The sequence below is a fragment of the Triticum aestivum genome, chromosome 4A, assembly GCF_018294505.1.
Source record: "Triticum aestivum cultivar Chinese Spring chromosome 4A, IWGSC CS RefSeq v2.1, whole genome shotgun sequence".
In the NCBI taxonomy this organism is placed as follows: Eukaryota; Viridiplantae; Streptophyta; class Magnoliopsida; order Poales; family Poaceae; genus Triticum; species Triticum aestivum.
In genome coordinates, this window is record NC_057803.1 from 624,367,803 (window position 1) to 624,388,564 (window position 20,762).

General features: G+C 50.2%; 1 pseudogene; it reads right to left on the reverse strand.

Annotated features, from left to right (window-relative positions):
* Positions 1–476: 476 nt before the first annotated feature.
* Positions 477–19,964, reverse strand: LOC123084113 (patatin-like protein 2; annotated as a pseudogene).
* Between the last annotated feature and the right edge of the window lie 798 nt (positions 19,965–20,762).

Consider the following 20,762-nt stretch of genomic DNA (forward strand, 5'->3'; position numbering starts at 1 on the left):
AATCTACACGGTAGCACCTATTAGTCATTTTAACCTCCCCCCCCCCCCCCCCCCCACCCCCACCTTGCGAGAAATTGGTGCCTTGATGACATCACACACAGTTAGAATAACAAGCTGTTTTGAGCATGTGTGATGTCAAAGAATCACACATAGTTGGAAATTAGTGACTGTGTGCTATGTCACGCACACGATTTATTCGGAGAAACCTTATAGGAGGAGGGGTTTCATCATATAAGGTCGGACGAGAAGACTTCTGTTCAATTTCTTTGCCACAATTACTTAGACTGAAAACATAAGTGATGGTTTGTAAAACCTTGTGTGATGCACGATTTTCAACCATGCGCAATGACCTGATCTGTACTAGTGAGTGGTGATATACCAACTCCATGCACTCAGATATAAACCAGATAACACTTTTATTCTTCATTGACCGTACTATTTTATAGCACCACCGTATGATTTACCATATGACCAGCCTAAACATACTAGAAAACATGCATGCACGAGATTAAACGAACAAAAAATTGAACATGGTACACGTAGTTGCTAGTTTGTCATCCGAACACTGACATTGGTACGCCGGCGGCGCCACTCGTCGGAGAGCTGCTGAGCGAACTCAGTTAGCTGCTCCACATTGGTGCCCCTGTCAGGGACCTCACATTCCGACCGGACTCCAGGTCCATCCGGGACACCTTCTTCCCGAGAAGCTCATTCACAATGTCCACCAGCTTATCCAAGTTAGCTTTGGAGCAGTCGTCGATCGAGCTCCAGCTCCGCTTAATTGATCATCCTGCACTTCCATGTACAACAATCATTCATTAATTACCATAGCAAATAATATGGCTGTGTATTCTCCATATAATTTACCACAATAGGGCACTCATTGTTACGTTTTTGTTTTTTCGGTAGGTACCTGGATGCGCAGGTATTGGTGGAAGGAGCCAAGGGTGGCCGAGAGGACGGAGAGGTGGATGTCGACCATGTCCCAACTAGCTGCATTGAACATGTCTTGTATGGTTAGCCCTTGAGGATCCAATTTATAATGCCCCACTTGGCGGTGTCCTGGGCACTGTACTTGCCTTTAGGGTTCGAAGACATCCTGCAGCCGATGGAGATGACCATGTACGACTTCCCAAGCAAGCCGCGGTTCTCAGCCACGATGATGTCCTCCACAACTAGGCTCATCATGCATAGTGTCTATAGCAGTCATGCATGTGAGATATCAAGTTATGTTATACAAATTAGGGTTTGGAACAATGCTCGATACCCTTGGTGGGTATGGCTGTCATATATTTATAAGAGGGAACCGTAAAAGTACATGTTATGTTACAAAACGTATATCTAATATATACTTAGTCTAACACCCTCCCTCAATCTTAACTATGTCCTAAAACACTCAGGAGGTTAAGATTGCGAAGACATCCTTCAAAAGAAGGCAAAGGCAGGGGTTTAGTGAAAATATCAGCAAGCTGATCCTTAGAAGAAACAAATTTAATCTGAAGGAGCTTCTGAGCAAAACGTTCCCTCACAAAATGATAGTCAACTTCGATGTGCTTCGTTTGGGCATGAAATACTGGATTGGTTGACAGATACGTAGCACCGATGTTATCACACCAAAGAACAGGTGGCTGAGTTGGGGAGACCTTCAGCTCTCGAAGCAATGACTGTACCCAAATGATCTCAGCTGTGGCATTAGCAACGGCTTTGTACTCAGCTTCGGTACTACTCCGAGACACCGTAGCCTGCTTGCGGGCTTGCCAGGCAATCAAGTTAGGTCCAAAGAACACAACATGTCCCCCCGTGGATCGCTGATCATCCGGACTACCAGCCCAATCGGCATCAGAAAATGCTGAGAACAGTCCAGAACGTGCAGGCTGAAGATGGAGTCCATAGGAACCGGTGTGACGAATATAGCGCAAGATACGCTTAACAGCTGACCAGTGAGAATCACGAGGTGCATGAAGGTACCGGCACACACGGTTAACGACAAATGATATGTCTGGCCTAGTAATGAGAAAGTACTGCAGTCCACCCACAACGCTGCGATACTCAGTGGCATCCTCAAGAGAGAGCAAGTCACCAGCAAGAGCTATCAGTTTGTCTGTGGCAGACATGGGAGTCATAGCAGTCTTGCACTGCAACATACCTGCACGACGTAGGAGATCCTGAGAGTACTTCTTCTGAGTAAGAGTCAAGCCAACATCAGAATGAAGAACCTCCAGGCCCAGAAAATAATGCAGTCTCCCAAGATCCTTAACAGCAAACTCAGCGCCAAGAGAGGACACAAGCCGATCTGTAGCAGTGGCAGACGAACTGACAAGAATAATGTCATCAACATAGACCAGAACGTACATAGTCACCTCAGGTCGCTGAAGAATAAATAGAGACGTGTCCGTTGTAGAAGGAACGAACCCATGTGCATGAAGAGCAGCACCAAGACGGGCATGGCAGGCACGCGGGGCCTGCTTCAGACCATAGAGAGCCTTGACAAGGCGACACAAATGATGTGGCTGAGCAGGATCAACAAAACCTGGCGGCTGACACATGTAAACCTCTTCTTCCAGAACTCCATGAAGGAAGGCATTCTGAACATCAAGCTGTCAAAGTGGCCATCCATGAGTAACAGACAAGGAGAGGAGAACACGAATAGTAGTTGGTTTAATAACAGGACTGAACGTGTCTTCATAATCAATGCCATACCGTTGCTTGAATCCCTTGGCAACCAAGCGCACCTTGTACCTCTCAATGGAGCCATCAGCATGCTTCTTCACCTTGAATACGCATTTAGAGTCAATGATATTGACACCAGATGGAGGTGGAATGAGACGCCAAGTGTTGTTTTTCCGAAGAGCACAGATCTCCTGCTCCATCGCAGCACGCCAATGTGGAATGCTAAGTGCTGCTGGAAAATGTCGTGGTTCAGTTGTAGGATCAGCCTCAGCATGCGCCACACAAGCCACAAGCCACGCGACGGTGCCATCGGTGCGCTTCTTCGGCTGAAAGATGCCACCCTTGCTGCGAGTATGGGGACGCAGGATGACAGGTGGCGGTGGCGATGGAGCTGCCACGACAGAGGGCACGGTCAGGGTCGGCGAAGACAGGCTCGGTGGCGTCCATGAGCCAGGCGACGAGGATGTAGTGGTTGACGACTCCGCCGGCCCAGGGGAATCAGGTGCCCTGTCCATCAGCGCCGCGGGCTCAGCCAACCCAAGCGACAGCGGGGCCGCCCCAGGCGACAGCGGGGCCGCCCCAGGCGACAGCGGGGCCGCCAGCCCAGGCGATGGAGAGGCCGCCCGAGACAAGCGCGAGGCCGCCAGCCCAGGCGACGGAGAGGCCGCCCCAGGCATGTGCGAGGCCGCCAGCCCAGGCGACTCGGGCGCCCCCTCGGTTCCACGTGCATGGGACATGCACGCGTGATCGACGTCGGGGACAGTGGGCGTAGCTGCGGGGGCAGTCAACGGAGCAGCAGCCGGCGCAGTAGTATCCACATCATCATCAAGCAGCTCAAGTCGAGCGCCTCGTCCAGTTCCTGCACCATGGTTAGGCAACAACAAAGGAGAATATGTAGCATCCACAAATTGATCAGGCAAAACTGGAAAAGAGTGCAACTCGGTGACGGGAGTAGCGGTGCGTGACGTGAGTGTGGAAAACGGGAAGACAGTCTCGTCAAAGACAACATCGCGAGAAATTTAAACACGATTCATCGGAATGTGAAGACACTTATAACCTTTGTGAAGAGGACTGTATCCAAGAAACACACATTGTTTGGACCGATACTCAAGTTTATGCTTATTATACGGACGAAGATGTGGCCAACACGCACAACCGAACACTTTGAGTAGGGAGTAATCAGGAGTTTCATTGAGCAACACTTCCAGCGGAGACTTCATGTGAAGAAGTCGTGTGGGAATCCTGTTAATCAAAAAACAGGCAGTAACAAAGGCATCGCTCCAGAACCGGAATGGGACAGAGGCATGCGCAAGAAGTGTTAGACCAGTTTCAACTATGTGACGGTGCTTGCGCTCAGCAGCACCGTTCTGCTGATGTGTATGAGGACAAGACACATGGTGTGAGATGCCAAGCTTCTGAAAGAAGGTGTTAAGATTACGATACTCACCACCCCAGTCTGACTAGACATGGATGATTTTGTGCTTAAGCAGTCGCTCAACATGTGCTTGAAATTGCATAAAGACATGAAACACATTAGATTTGCGCTTAATAAGATAAATCCAAGTAAAGTGACTGAAAGCATCGATGAAACTGACATAATAGTTGTGACCACTGATAGAAGTTTGGGCATAGCCCCATACATCAGAAAACACAAGTTCAAGAGGAGTCGTGACAACACGACTCGATATAGAAGAAGGCAACTGATGACTTTTGCCTTGTTGACAGGCATCACACACTAGAAACGCCTTATTACCCGACTCAACAAGAAAACGATGATGATGAAGCACATGGCGCACAATGGGAGTGGCAGGGTGGCCAAGGCGAGAATGCCACTGCGACGATGACACCAGAACACCACTGAAAACTTGAGAGGCTCGTGGCATATCAAGCGCGTATAAGCCATCACGAGCTCGACCACTAAGAAGAACGTCCCTCGTGTCCCGGTTGAAAGGATCGATATGGTTGACTAGATGGGGGGTGAATAAGCAACTACCAATTTTTAACTTTTCTTTAGCAAATTAAACTTTGCATCAAAGTAGGTTGTCTAGATGTGCAACTAGGTGAGCAACCTATATCATGCAATAACAACAAGCAAACAAGCAAGCAAGAGAAGTAACACTAAAGAGTTTGCAAAAGTAAAGGTAAAAGATAACCAAGAGTGGATCCGGTGAAGACGAGGATGTGTTACCGAAGTTCCTTCCCTTTGAAGGGAAGTACGTCTCCGTTGGAGCGGTGTGGAGGCACGATGCTCCCCAAGAAGCCACTAGGGCCACCGTATTCTCCTCACGCCCTCACACAATGCGAGATGCCGTGATTCCACTATTGGTGCCCTTGAAGGCGGCGATCGAACCTTTACAAAAAAGGTTGGGTCAATCTCCACAACTTAATCGGAGGCTCCCAACAAAACCACGAAGCTTCACCACAATGGACTATGGCTCCGTGGTGACCTCAACCGTCTAGGGTGCTCAAACACCCAAGAGTAACAAGATCCGCTAGGGATGAGTGGGGGAATCGAAAATCCCTTGGTGGAAGTGTAGATCGGGGCCTTCTCAACCACTCCCGAGCAAATCAACAAGTTTGATTGGCTAGAGAGATAGATCGGGCGAAAATGGAGCTTGGAGCATTTAATGGAGCTTGAGCAATAAATGGAGCTTGGGGGAGGAAGAGGTAGGTCAAAGAGAAGAAGGGGACTTCCTTTTATAGTGGGGGCAACAATCCAACCGTTGCCCCTCACCAACCAGCCCCGCACAGGGCGGTACTACCGCTGAGAGGGGGCGGTACTACCGCCAGGTCAGCGGTACTGCCGCGCCAGCCAGCGGCACTGCCGCGCAGAGGAGACTAGTAGGGAATAGGACCCAACGCGGTACTACCGCGGTGGTAGGGGCGGTACTACCGCTCCTGGAATGGTACTACCGCCTCTACAACCGCAACTAGTGCCGCAAAACCCGACACGAGAAAAAGACCCCTCGAGTCGAGGTGGTAGGAGCCACACAGCCCAGCGGTACTACGACAGCGGGGTCATGGGCGGTACTACCGCCGTGGAGCGGTACTGCCGCTTGTGACCCTTCGGCCGTACTACCGCTGGTAGTGCGGTACTACCGCTGGGGCACAGAAGAGAGAGAGAGAGAATCTCTCCAAAGAGGCTGAGGACGAGGCGGAGGTGCCAGGCACCCCAGCGGTACTACTGCTGTGGAGCCACGGGCGGTACTACCGCTGTGGAGCGGTACTGCCGCTTGTGGCTCCTCAGAGGTACTACCGCTGGGTTGCGCGGTACTACCACTTGGACCCAGACAGGACAAGGAAGAGAGGAGAGATCTCTACAATGGAATGGAAAATCTCGGAGGGTGAGAAGCTGATGTGTACATGTTGATTCCACCCATGCAATACCCCAGCGGACCCCCTCTTGATAGTACGGTGCCCTCTACGCAACTAGTCCATCGAGAAAGAAACGAAAGAGCTACACCGTCTTGAAATATACTCCGAGGGGAAGAAAACGTCTCGTGCCAGGGGAGAATCTGTGAATTATTCAAAGCACAAGATTAGTCCGCAAACATGTTGTCATCAATCACCAAAACTACCTTGAGAGAGATATGCCGTAACAATCTCCCCCTTTTTGGTGGATTGATGACAACTAGGGATTTGCGCAAGGAAAAGAAATAAAAGAAGAAAACTCTGAACTACAAAATATAGACGGGCTCCCCCAGAATGTGTGCACCTAGATAGTGGAGCATTCGGAGCAAGACACACACATTCGGATCAACACTCCCCCTATATTTTATAGTCCAACAATACTAAGCACAAGATATATGAGAGAAGAGAATAAAACAGGACAAGCATGCATCTCATAATAAACTACAGTACTGAATAGACATAAGTAATAAGGTAGCGATAGGGAGCATATGTCTCACACCATATGTCTAGAACTTAGGTCTCACAGGCACCAAACCAAACCAAATAAAGACACCGAGAGAACACACAAGAAACCACAAGACGACTCAAAGCACGGCAATAACACAAATCCCTACACTCTCTCCCCCTTTGGCAGCGAGACACCAAAAAGGGGAAAGAGTGACGCTACGACTCCAGGTGATGGGAAGATGAAGATCTCGAACATCACATCTCTGCATCTTCATCGTGGGTCGAAAACTGCTCGGCATCGGAGTCGGTCCAAGGGCAATGCTGATGAATCCATTCCTCCTCTTCAGTGATCTGACCCTCAGACCCACTGGCAACTGTCGCTCCCATCTGACGCATGAGCTCCTTGTGGCGCGTCCTGGCATGCTTCTCCGCCACATGAGTCATGTACTGACCATGAGACTCCATGCAGAAAAGCTTCTTCATCTTGCGTTTAAGCTTCTGTGCCCATGACGGTTCTGTACTAGAGGGCCCAAAGTCCTCCTCATGATCATCAGTAGCAGCCCCACCCTCGGTCCCCATGGCAGCAGCAGCAGCAGACGGATCCCCCATGGCAGCAGCAGCAGACGGACCCCCTGTGTGAGGCGCTGGGGTGGCCCAATTGTCCTTCTTCCTCAGACGCTTGATCTCATGAGAAACCAAGTCTCCAGTTTCTAGCAACACTCTGGGATAAGTCTGTGCCCAGGCCCTCTCAATGAGCCTCATGATGAATGGACCATATATAGGGCACTTGCGCTCAGACACGGCAGAGAGAAGTTCAGACCACATGACATGAGAAATATCCAGGCTCTCTCCAGTGCTTGCTTCCTTCTCATGCTGACAGAAAAGGAGCATGTCCACGAGGTAAGAGTGGACCATATCCAGATTCCCGATCCGAGGGAAGAGAGTCTCACGGAAGATGCGATGAAGAATGTCCAGATACGGAGACAGCTCATAGGTCTTCTTCTCAGTTACTGGGTGAACTTTCACAGTGCAGTAGGGCCAAAGGGCTTGCTTGTGGGTGGACGTAGCATTGCGGTGAGGGCGGAAACCGACAGGAGTCTCAAGCCCGTGATCCACCACATCAAGTAACTCCATGAAAGCCTTCCACTTGACGGGAAGCAGCTTGCCATTGGTCATCCATGTCAGAGTCCTGTCGACATCCGTCCCAAGATGGACGGTGGCATAGAATTGAGCCACCAAATCCGCATCGAAATCCTTGTTGAATTGCATGATCCTAAGAATGTTCAGCTGAGTGCACATCTGAAGGGCTTCGCCAAAGTACTCCGGGTCCTTTTCCATAGCATCAGTGTCAATGGAGCGAACATCAACAAAGAGATTCTTCTTGGCCTTGATCACATCAAAGTAGATGGCAAACTGAAAACGGTTCCAGAACAGGCGGTTGACCAAAGTGGGTTCTTGGTCCACCGCATAGGGGTTGTGGTGACGCTTCTCCCAAAACTCCTTGTTGGTCATCTCAGTCACACTCTTCCCTTTTGGCTTGTTGGCGGATCTCTTTGATTGCTGCGGAGGTGGGGGAACACTTGCAGAAGCGCTTGCTGGAGGCGGTTGGGTGCTCGAGGAACCACCGGCTGGCTCAGAGGTGCGGTAGCGTTTGGATGTTGCACGCCCAGGGTTGATACGGCGAGCTTGATGCTCAGAAGGGTCATCACCTGGAGCCAAACACAAGAACACGCAAAACAACCAGAAAGAACGAGCATGATCCAACAAACACAGCAAAAATAATCAAGGTAAGGTAGGAATTTGATGGAATTTGGCATGTAGCGGTAGTACCGTGACATGCACGTGGTAGTACCGCCCCAAAGAGAGCGGTAGTACCGCTCGAGGTCAAGCGGTAGTACCGCTCCAATGAGAGCGGTAGTACTGCTCGAGGCGGAGAAACAGCAGTTTCCTACAGCACGAGGCGGAGAAACATCGGTTTCCTACTACCGTGGTCAGATCCGGAACTACCGGCCTGCCAAATTCAGAAAATTCCTACCAAACTCTAATCGAGATAGTCTAGTTGCCTTCTCCAACCAACTCAAGCCTAGATTTAGCCAAAAATCTAGAGATGCAACCACCATTGCCCCTAAGAAACAAGATCTAAAAACGAGACAAAAGGAAAGAAGGAATGGGGGCAATACCGGCATCCATGGCAAGAGAACGGGGTGGGGATCGACTCCACCAAAGGAAATGGAGAGGGACGCCCCGGAGACGGAGATCCGCCGGAGCCCTCCCACGGCGAGTGGAGGCTGGAGAGAGGAAGAAGAAAGAGGGGGGGCGAATGGGTATGAGGGAGAAGAAACCTCCCCCTGCGCCGATATAACCCCCTGGTCCCGTCCCTCAGCGGTAGTACCGTGCTGGGGGCGGTAGTACCGCTTATGAGCGGTAGTACCGCGCACCACCAGCGGTAGTACCGCCCAGCACGCCACGGCAACCAAACAAACAAGGCTTTTGCTCGAAGGAAAGACACAAACGGCAAGAAAAGAGAGCACACGAGCAAATGACCAAGACACACCTCTTCAAAAGAGGGCGGTGGCCGAGGCCACCTATGTTTGAGTCAAGAGGTATGGCGCCGCGAAGATTTTAACCTTGGGCCCATGACCAAAACTCGTCTTTGAAACACAAGTACCATCAACAATGGCTAAAGTGAAAGACTTGATCAATTTATGCATAATGGGGGAGGGAGAGTTCATTGAGAGAACAACACTCCCCCTATGTCCATGCCTACACCTAAACTAGACAACAAATTGAGCGTGGTGGGGTGTGCAAGGGTTCAAGCCACATTGCTCGAATCAATGATATTTAGCTCATGCCTTAACTCGCGAAATCTTGCTTCATCCAAGGGCTTCGTGAAAATATCTGCAAGGTTGTCATGAGTGTTGACATAGTTGAGCTCGATCTCTCCTCGCCTAATGTGATCCCGGATGAAGTGATACCGAATCTCAATATGCTTCGTCTTGAAGTGTTGCACCGGGTTGAGAGAGATCTTGATGGCACTTTCATTGTCACACCAAAGAGGCACTTTGTCACAAGTGACACCGTAATCCTTTAAAGTTTGCCTCATCCATAGGAGTTGTGCACAACAACTACCGGCGGCAACATACTCCGCCTCAGTGGACGAGAGAGACACACAACTTTGCTTTTTGGAAGACCAACTTACCAAAGAGCAACCAAGGAATTGGCACCCTCCGGAAGTGGACTTCCTATCCACTTTGTCTCCCGCCCAATCGGAATCCGAGTACCCTACAAGCTTGAAGTTTGATCCTCTTGGGTACCATAAGCCAAAGTTTGGGGTATGAGCCAAATATCGAAAGATTCGTTTGACCGCCACATAGTGACTTTCCTTAGGTGCGGCTTGAAACCGTGCACAAATTCCCACACTCAACATGATGTCCGGTCTAGATGCACAAAGGTAAAGCAAGGATCCAATCATGGAACGATATACCTTTTGATCCACCACTTTACCATTGGGATCTAAGTCAAGTTGGCACTTGGTGGGCATTGGAGTGGAAGCCGGCTTGACGTCACTTAGCTTGAATCTCTTGAGCATGTCTTGAGTGTATTTGGATTGATTGATGAAGGTTCCTTCTCTTCTTTGCTTCACTTCGAACCCTAGAAAGAACTTCAACTCTCCCATGGAGGACATCTCGAACTTTGAGGTCATGAGAGCGGCAAATTCCTCATTGAAAGCTTTGTTAGGAGAACCAAAGATAATATCATCAACATATAATTGGCACACAAACAACTCCCCTTTGACCTTCTTAGTAAAAAGAGTGGGGTCGATTAGCCCAACTTCAAAACCACGGTCTTGTAACAACTCGGTAAGGTGGTCATACCACGCACGTGGGGCTTGTTTAAGGCCATAGAGTGCCTTATCGAGTTGATACACATGATCGGGAAAGTAGGGATCCTCGAACCCGGGGGGTTGCTTGACGTAAACCAATTCATTAATAGGACCATTAAGAAAAGCACTCTTCACATCCATTTGTTGTAACTTAAAGTTATGATGAGAAGCATATGCAATCAACATGCGAATGGATTCAAGACGAGCAACGGGAGCAAAGGTTTCACCGTAGTCGATACCCTCGACTTGGGAGTAGCCTTGTGCTACCAAACGAGCCTTGTTGCGAATGATAATCCCATGGGCATCTTGCTTGTTCTTAAATATCCACTTGGTTCCTATGACATTGTGATTCCCGGTCGGTCTTGGCACCAATCTCCACACTTTGTTGCGCTCGAAGTTGTTGAGTTCTTCATGCATGGCATTGAGCCAATCCGGATCTTCTAGCGCTTCATAGACCTTGTGGGGTTCCACACAAGAGACAAACGCGTGATGCTCACAATAATTTGCTAATTGTCTACGAGTGCTTACCCCCTTTCTTAAGCTTCCAAGCACATTCGTCATGAGATGATCCTTGGTGGAGAGCTTGGAAGCAACCTTGGCGGCACGACGCTCTAATTCCTCCTCGGGGGTGAGACGAGGAGTGGTCACTTGATCATCTTGAGTGTCGTCTTGGGCTTGTTCTTGTTCTTGAACTTGCTCGGAGGAGAGAACTTGACCTTGGGCATCACTTGATGTGTCAACACCGTCTTGAGCGTGATCTTGCCCTTGGTCATGTTCTTGAAGATGAGGGCCTTCATGTTGTTCTTCGGAAGCGTGTGGGCCTTGGGTTGGTGATGGCTCCACTTGAGTGGAGCTTTGTCCTTCTCCTTCGGCCACAAGGGGTTCCTCAATGGGTAGGATAAAGCCAACACCCATTCTTCTTATGGCTTGGGGAGGAATTTCATCACCTACATCACAAGTGCCACTTTGCTCCACTTGGGAGCCGTTATTCTCATCAAACTCCACGTTACACGTCTCCTCAATAAGTCCCGTGGATTTATTGAGGACACGGTAAGCATGAGAGTTTGTAGCATAGCCAACAAATATGCCCTCATAAGCTCTAGCCTCAAATTTAGACAACCGAACACCTTTCTTGAGAATGAAACACTTACACCCAAATACCCGGAAGTACTTGAGGTTGGGCTTGTTACCGGTGAGTATCTCGTATGGAGTCTTGTTCAAGCCCTTGCGGAGGTAGAGCCGATTGGATGCACGACACGCGGTGTTGATGGCTTCGGCCCAAAAGTTGTACGGAGACTTGAACTCCGCCATCATGGTCCTTGCCGCATCCATCAACGTCCGGTTCTTCCTCTCTGCAACACCGTTTTGTTGAGGGGTGTAGGGTGCGGAATATTGATGCTTGATTCCCTCATCACTAAGAAACTCATCCAAGGTGTAGTTCTTGAACTTGGTGCCGTTGTCACTTCTTATTGTCAAGATCTTTGCATTGTGTTGACGTTGTGCTTCATTTGCAAAGTCAATGACGGTTTGTTGGGTCTCGCTCTTCCTCTTGAAGAAATACACCCACGTGTACCTTGAGTAGTCATCCACAATCACCAAGCAATACTTCCTACCTCCAAGACTATCGAAGGATGGAGGCCCAAAGAGATCCATGTGAAGGAGCTCCAAAGGCCTCTTTGAATAAATGATAGTCGTGGGAGGGTGAGCCTTCTCATGTAGCTTTCCTTCGATACAGGCACTGCAAGCACGATCTTTAGCAAAACTAACATTCGTTAGTCCACGGACATGGTCCCCCTTGAGGAGACTTTGCAAAGATCTCATATTGACATGGGCTAAACGGCGATGCCAAAGCCATCCCACATCAACTTTAGCCATTAGGCATGTCGCGGTCTTAGTGGGTCGCTCCGAAAAGTTAATCACATATAGACCGTTCTCGACATGCCCAACAAAAGCTACTTTAAGAGTCTTGCTCCACAAGAGGGCCACGGTATCGATATCAAAGAAAGTGGCAAAGCCCATGATTGCAAGTTGACGAACGGAAAGTAAATTGTATGCAAGGGACTCAACAAGCATGACCTTCTCGATCGTGAGATCATGAGAGATGACCACCTTGCCAAGTCCCAATACCTTAGAAGATGAGGCGTCACCCCACTCGACATTGGTGGGCATAGATGGAACCTTGTGCACGTCCACCACCAAGTCCTTGCTTCCGGTCATATGATTTGTAGCTCCGCTATCGAGCAACCATGATCCCCCACCGGAAGCAAACACCTACAAGAGATCAATGCTTGGTTTTAGGTACCCATTTTGTAATGGGTCCTTTGATGTTAGTAACAAGGGTTTTTGGAACCCAAATAGACCATTCAATGTATTCATGAGGAGAACCAACAAATTTGGCATAAACATGCCCATCACTAGCATGGCATAACACATAAGAAGGATTAAAATCGCCGGCTTTGTTGGGAGGGGTGACATTGCCCTTCTTGACATTGTTCTTCTTCTTCTACTCGGAGGCACTCTCTCCCTCCTTCACAAAGGTTTGCATGAGAGGAGGAGGTCATTTGGTCTTGTCATTCTTCTTCTTGTTCTTGGAGTCGGGCACATACCCAACCCCTTCCTTGGCCACAACTCCCTTTTGGTTGATCAAGAGATCGTTGAGGTTCTTCTTGCCTTGTATGCAAGTCGCAAGACCTCTCTCAAGTTGCCCCTTTAGCTTAGTGTTCTCCTCAACAAGATTTACATGCTCACAACATGGGTTAGTAGCATTTGCATTATCAATTAACATCATACGAGGGAAAGTGGATTTTTCCTTGGTTAGCTTTACTTGAAGTTGATCATGACACTCTTTGAGGCTAGCATGAGCACCCTTCAAGACCTTGTGAGCCTTGTCAAGTAGATCAAACTCCTCTTTGAGTCTAGCAAGATCAACCTCAAGTTCGGTCTTCTCGGATTTTAGCACATGAGAAACTATGAGGACATGATCATAATCTTTCTTTAACTTAGCATGATCAATGTTGTGTGACTCCTCAAGAGCCAAACGAAGACCACGCTCTTCCTCAAGAGCATTGGAAAGATCCGAAATCTCATCGGCATAGTCACGACTATGCCCTTCCATCTTAGTGATGGTGTCTTCGTGAGTCTCGATCATGTCATTGGCTTCACCAAGTTGTTCCAAGAGAGCAACAAAGTGCTTCTTGGATTTTCCCTTGAGTTTGCTCATAAAGGACTCAAACTCGTTAGCCTCCACATTAGCTCCCTCAAGTTCATTACTGCTATTCGTCGGAGAAGGATGATTAATGATGGTAGTTTTGATATTGGGGGTTACCTTGTTGGTGGCTTTAGCCATGAGGCACTTGGCGGTGATGCTCTCATTGGGTGAGTCGAAGAGAGACACCCGTGAAGTCGTCGCAATGGCAACGGAGGCCATGGCAACCGACTCATCATCTTCATCATCGTCATCATCCTCATTGTACTCTTCTTGTACAACCAATGCCTTGGGAGGAGTCTTCTTGGTGAAGTTGTTCTTGTTGGGGAACGACTTGGCCTTGTCCTTTCGAATGAGCTTGCCACCATTGTCTTCCCTCTTCTCATACGGGCATTCCGCAACAAAATGACTCACATTGCCGCAATTGTAGCAAGTCCTTACACGTTGCTTGCCCCTCGTGCCACTCGAGTTGTTTTTGCTAAAGTTTGGCCTCGAGTTTTTCTTGCTCCAAAATTGCCTTGAAGCAAGTGCCATGTGTTCATGATATGCATACTTCGTATCTTCGGGGTTGCTCTCCTCTTCTTCCTCTTCTTCTTCTTCAACGGTGAGCTTGGCCTTCAATGCAAGGTTAGGCTTCTTTGCCCGTTGAGAACGGAGCACCGCATTGTCGGCGGTCTTGTCCAAAATGTTCATGGCCACAAACTCATCCAACACTTCGCTTGAGGTCAAAGTGTGGAAGTCCGGTCTTTGACGAATGACGGAGGACATGGCCTTGTGGTAGGGCATCATTGCCTTGAGGAATTTGCGCTTGATCCAATTGTCATCCGTGTCCTTGCTCCCGTGATCTCGTAGTGAGACCGCGAGTTTGGTTACTCTCCGATAAAGCTCACGAGGTTCTTCATCTTCTTTCATTGCAAACTCATCGGCCTCATCTTGTACCACTTCATAGTTGGAGCGTTGAATGCTTGCGCTTCCCCGGTAGAGAAAGACAACACAATGCCATGCATCTTTGGCCAAGGCGAAGGGACGAAGATGAGGTAGGTCTTCGGGTGGAATTGCATCTTGAATGATGAAGAGAGCATTCTCGTTGAATTGATTGTCCGCGGCTTCTCGAGGAGTGAAGTTGCTTGGATCATGTGGATAGAAACCTTCTTCAATGATTCTCCAAAGGTTAGTGTTCACATGATTTAAATGACGTTTAAACTGGTAAACCCAAGAATCAAAGTCCTCATTTTTCACAATCTTAGGGGGAGGACCGGCATGATTCAAATGAGTGGAAGGAACCGGTCCACCATAAACAAGTGGTGGTTCCACATGGGCAAAGATGCCGGTGCCATTCTTACCACTAGAAGAAGGAGCCTTTTCACTACTAGCTTCCCCCTTGTCGGGGATAGCATCTGTCACCTTGTTGGAGGGGTCACCCACTTTCAACGGTGCGGTGGATAGTTTAAGCCCCTCAAGAAATTTAGTAAACATGCTTTCAACTTCGGTCGTCATGGAGGTTTTCAATGTCTCCAAGGCCACATTGAACTCCTCCCGAGAGATTGAGGTTCCCCCATCGCCCGTAGACGAGATCGGATTCACACCGGAGTGTTCCTCCACACCGTCTACGGTATCAACCATACTCTTTGGACGGTAAAGTCCTTAATAAAGAGACGCGGCTCTGATACCAATTGAAAGGATCGATATGGTTGACTAGAGGGGGGTGAATAGGCAACTACCAATTTTTAACTTTTCTTTATCAAATTAAACTTTGCATCAAAGTAGGTTGTCTAGATGTGCAACTAGGTGAGCAACCTATATGATGCAATACCAACAAGCAAACAAGCAAGCAAGAGAAGTAACACTAAAGAGCTTGCACAAGTAAAGGTAAGAGATAACCAAGAGTGGATCCGGTGAAGACGAGGATGTGTTACCGAAGTTCCTTCCCTTTGAAGGGAAGTACGTCTCCGTTGGAGCGGTGTGGAGGCACGATGCTCCCCAAGAAGCCACTAGGGACACCATATTCTCCTCACGCCCTCACACAATGCGAGATGTCGTGATTCCACTATTGGTGCCCTTGAAGGCGGCGACTGAACCTTTACAAACAAGGTTGGGGCAATCTCCACAACTTAATCGGAAGCTCCCAACAAAACCACGAAGCTTCACCACAATGGACTATGGCTCCGTGGTGACCTCAATTGTAACGCCCCGGACACAACCGCGGGTGGTCGTTACTGCTGGCGGGATCTAGACTGGCCTCACAGATCAATACTAGTCTTTTCTGCGCACTTTGTCCTCACTCATGCGCACCCGGGAGTAACTTCCCGGTCGGTCACCCATCCTGACACTACTCCAAGCTGAGCATGCTTAACTTTGGAGTTCTGTCCGAATGGGCTCCCAGAAAAGAAGGAATTCCTTATTGATATGAGTAGTCTATCATCCCTAATAAGCCAGGCCATCACATACACCCCCACTCAGAGGAACCGACGTCCTCATCGGGCCACAGGAACGTTCCCTCTTGGCACATACGTCTGTGCTTCTAGTCCAGTACATGTGCCATGCCGTGTGCCACGACGGGTCACAAACGTCATGAACAACATGACCACACACCTGTCCGCAACCATCCGTGTAACCGTGAGGGTCGGCTCTGATACCAACTTGTAACGCCCCGGACACACCCACCGGTGGTCGTTACTCCTGGCGGGATCTAGACTGGCCTCATAGATCAATACTAGTCTTTTCTGCGCACTTTGTCCTCACTCATGCGCACCCGGGAGCAACTTCACGGTCGGTCACCCATCCTGACACTACTCCAAGCTGAGCACGCTTAACTTTGGAGTTCTGTCTGAATGGGCTCCCGGAAAAGAAGGAATTCCTTATTAATATGTGTAGTTTATCATCCCTAATAAGCCAGGCCATCACATCAACTGTCTAGGGTGCTCAAACACCCAAGAGTAACAAGATCCGCTAGGGATGAGTGGGGGAATCGAAAATCCCTTGGTGGAAGTGTAGATCGGGGCCTTCTCAACCACTCCCGAGCAAATCAACAAGTTTGATTGGCTAGAGAGATAGATCGGGCGAAAATGGAGCTTGGAGCATTTAATGGTGCTTGAGCAAAAAATTGAGCTTGGGGGAGGAAGAGGTAGGTCAAAGAGAAGAAGGGGACTCCCTTTTATAGTGGGGGCAACAATCCAACCGTTGCCCCTCACCAACCAGCTCCGCACAGGGCGGTACTACCACTGAGAGGGGGCGGTACTACCGCTAGGTCAGCGGTACTGCCGCGCCAGCCAGCGGCACTTCCGCGCAGAGGAGACTAGTAGGGAATAGGACCCAACGCGGTACTACCGCAGTGGTAGGGGCGGTACTACCGCTCCTGGAACGGTACTACCGCCTCTACAACCGCAACTAGTGCCGCAAAACCTGACACGAGAAAAAGACCCCTCGAGTCGAGGCGGTAGGAGCCACACAGCCCAGCGGTACTACGGTAGCGGGGTCACGGGCGGTACTACCGCCGTGGAGCGGTACTGCCGCTTGTGACCCTTCGGCCGTACTACCGCTGGTAGTGCGGTACTACTGCTGGGGCACAGAAGAGAGAGAGAGAATCTCTCCAAAGAGGCTGAGGACGAGGCGGAGGTGCCAGGCACCCCAGCGGTACTATTGCTGTGGAGCCACGGGCAGTACTACCGCTGTGGAGCGGTACTGCCGCTTGTGGCTCCTCAGTGGTACTACCGCTGGGTTGCGCGGTACTACCGCTTGGACCCAGACAGGACAAGGAAGAGAGGAGAGATCTCTACAATGGAATGGAAAAGCTCGGAGGGTGAGAAGCTGATGTGTACGTGTTGATTCCACCCATGCAATACCCCAGCGGACCCCCTCTTGATAGTACGGTGCCATCTACGCAACTAGTCCACCGAGAAAGAAACGAAAGAGCTACACCATCTTGAAATATACTCCGAGGGGAAGAAAACGTCTCGTGCCAGGGGAGAATCTGTGAATTATTCAAAGCACAAGATTAGTCCGCAAACATGTTGTCATCAATCACCAAAACTACCTTGAGAGAGATATGCCGTAACACCGGTCCTTGATAAAAAAATAAAAAGGGTGAAACTCAACGAACACATTGTTGTCACGAGTTAATTTAGGAACTGAGAGTAAACTACGTGTGACTGAGGGAACACGAAGGACATCAAGCAGACACAAGGTTTTAGTGGTACGTGAAAGGAGAGATGCCTGACCAACATGTGAGATGGGCATACCTGATCCATTTGCAGTGCGAACTTGATCATGGCCGGTGTAGGGCCGGCGAGTGGCCAGTTTGTCAAGCTGGCTCGTCAAGTGGTCTGTGGCGCCCGTGTCCATGTACCAGGCAGGATCCACAGAGTATGATGGAGTGAAGCCAGGATCCTGTGTAGCGAGAGCAGCTTGCTTCTCATTGCCCTTCCCATTGTTCCCAATGCCAAGAAAATCTCGTTTGAAGCGACGATGGCAGCGAGACGCCAAGTGTCCCTCAATACCGCAGAGTTGACACTCAACCCCACCACCACACGCTTCACAGTGGAGCCGCTTGTGGCCAGACGTCGGTGGAGGTGGAGCGGGCAGACGGGGCTGGCTGCCCGAAGATGACAGCGCCTTCTGCTTGGCACCGCGAGCACCTCCGCGAAGAGCAGCGTTCGTAGATGGACCCTCCGAGTAGACGCCAACGGAGCGGCGAGCAACGAGTCGTTGTTCGGTGTTGAGGAGGCGTGCATAGAGATCGCGAGGCGGCGTCGGCGTGTCACGTCCGTTGATGTTTTCAACAAGGGAATCATAGTCCTCGTCAAGCCCATTGAGAATGAATGAAGTGAACTCCTCGTCAAAAAGAGGCTTCCCAATGGATGATAGTGTATCAGCCAGGGTCTTGACCTTGTTGAAGAAGGTCGTGACGGAGAGATCATTTTTCTTGACCTCACCCCGCTGATTACGGATGGCAGAAGACCGAGCCAGCGACTGTGAAGAGAAGCTGGAGTCGAGCGTGGCCCATGCATCCCTCGACGTCGCGGCAAAGACCACCATGCCGGCCACGGAGGGAGTGAGCGAGGACTGAATAGCACCCAGAATAGCCTGATCCTGAGCGATCCACCGACGATGAGCAGGGTTGGACACCATGACAGAACCACCTGCAGCTGAGGGCACCGGAACCATGGCCGGCGGACAGGGCAGCGTACCATCGACATACCCCTCAAGGTAGTGACTACGCATCAGCGGTAACACCTGAGCGCGCCACAGGAGGTAGTTATCAGCAGAGAGCTTCACCGTCGCCAGATGAGCAAAGTGGAACGGTCCTGGTTCGGACACTGATGCGGGAAGCTGCGAGTCATACGTCGGAGGGGCACTGTATGGAACCAGCATCGGCCGACGGAGGCAGCACACGGGAGTGTTGGTGATGACCGTAGGGCTGCACAGAGGGCACGCCGTAGGACTGCAGAGGTGGCGCGGTGTGCGACCTAGGAGCTCCGTAGGGCGCGCCATGCAGTGCCTCACTGGGTACGACGGGCGACATCGCATACGGCGTCGAGGACGGAGCAACGTACGATGCAGGGTATACCCCGCCGTAGGGCTGCTGGACAGGGGCATCGTAGAGGCCCTGAGGGCCGTATGGGTGCGGAACGGGAGCGTCGTAGGGTTGCTGTGGAGGAGCGCCATAGGGGCCAGAAGCCAGCGGCGCATCGCGGGATTGGCCCGGGAACGCGCCGTAGGGACCAGCGCCAGAAGCCAGCGGCGCATCGCGGGAATCGCCCGGGGCAGCGCCATAGGGACCAGCAGCCGGCGGTGCGTCGCGGGATTGGCCCGGGGCAGCGCCGTAGTGCACCGGGGCGACAATCGAGGCGCCGTAGGAGGGCGCGGGAGACCGAGCCGATGCAGATGGATCGAGTGCGGGAGATCGGGACGGCGCCATCGGGCGCGAGTCCGAGGCCGCCTGCCGAGCCCAGGCGAGCGGTGTGGACGCCATGAAGGGTGAGTCCGTTGCCAGGGTCGAGGGAGGCGGACGGCAGAGGAGGCCGACGTGGCGGCGGCGGCGGCAGCAGAGGAGGCGGAAGCGCGGCGCGAATCGAACGCGTCGTCTGATACCATGTTATACAAATTAGGATTTGGAACAATGCTCGATACCCTTGATGGGTACGGCTGTCATATATTTATAAGAGGGAACCGTACAAGTACAGGTTATGTTACAACACGTATATCTAATATATACTTAGTCTAACAAGTTACGTGGGCCCAATCGAGTTATGTACCAGTGAGCTTAAGTAGGTAGTTACAAGCAATGTTGTTGGCGGCAATGCCACCTTCCATGAGGTTGAAGGCCCTTGTGTCACCATAGGCATGCATGCATGTTGAGTTAGTTAGTTGCTTACTTTTGTCGGAATATTTTGGGCGGCTCGTCGATAGAACTTCGCCAGGTCCTTCTTGCGTGCTATAAGCACACGTTGACTCCCAGAGGCGAGGCGAGACCATCCGTCACCGCAGCTCATTGCACAAGAAAGATTTGAAGAATCACTTGGGTATGTTGAAGGAGATGTATGACTACATCAAGGACCATGCTCGACTCACCTGAGATGGTACCACCTATCCGATCCTTTTACGACAGCAGCACTTTGCGCCCACAATCCCAAGTACCAACACCGCAACCCCTAGCACTGACAACACAACCTGAAGAAGCAGCATTGAAGGACCAAGGAAAGGCGTTGAAATCTTAAGGTGTCGCCTTGTAGAAACTTGATATGTAATTGACCATATGGTTCAACCTGAACCTACGTACCATCCATTTATGTTTTCTTCCACTTGTGTTTTCTGCCGTGGATGGTTATAACTTGTGTTTTTCTATGTTATCATTGGATGACTATCAAATTAACTTAGAGGAAATGTCTATGAAATCTACAGACTGTGGCTTCCTGGTGATTCTAACTTGTAAAGGTTGCGAGTGTTCAGCGGCGGCAAGGTAAATAACTAAATATGCATCTACATTATATATCACCCATAAATGTTTAGAAAATGTGACAATGTGTACGAAATGAGGTTCTTCAATAGGTATGCTGTTTACTCTTAGAATATCTATGACTTCTCTAGTACCATAATTCCCAAGCCATGCCATCTTATATTGACTCCGGGTATATATATACCAGTCCG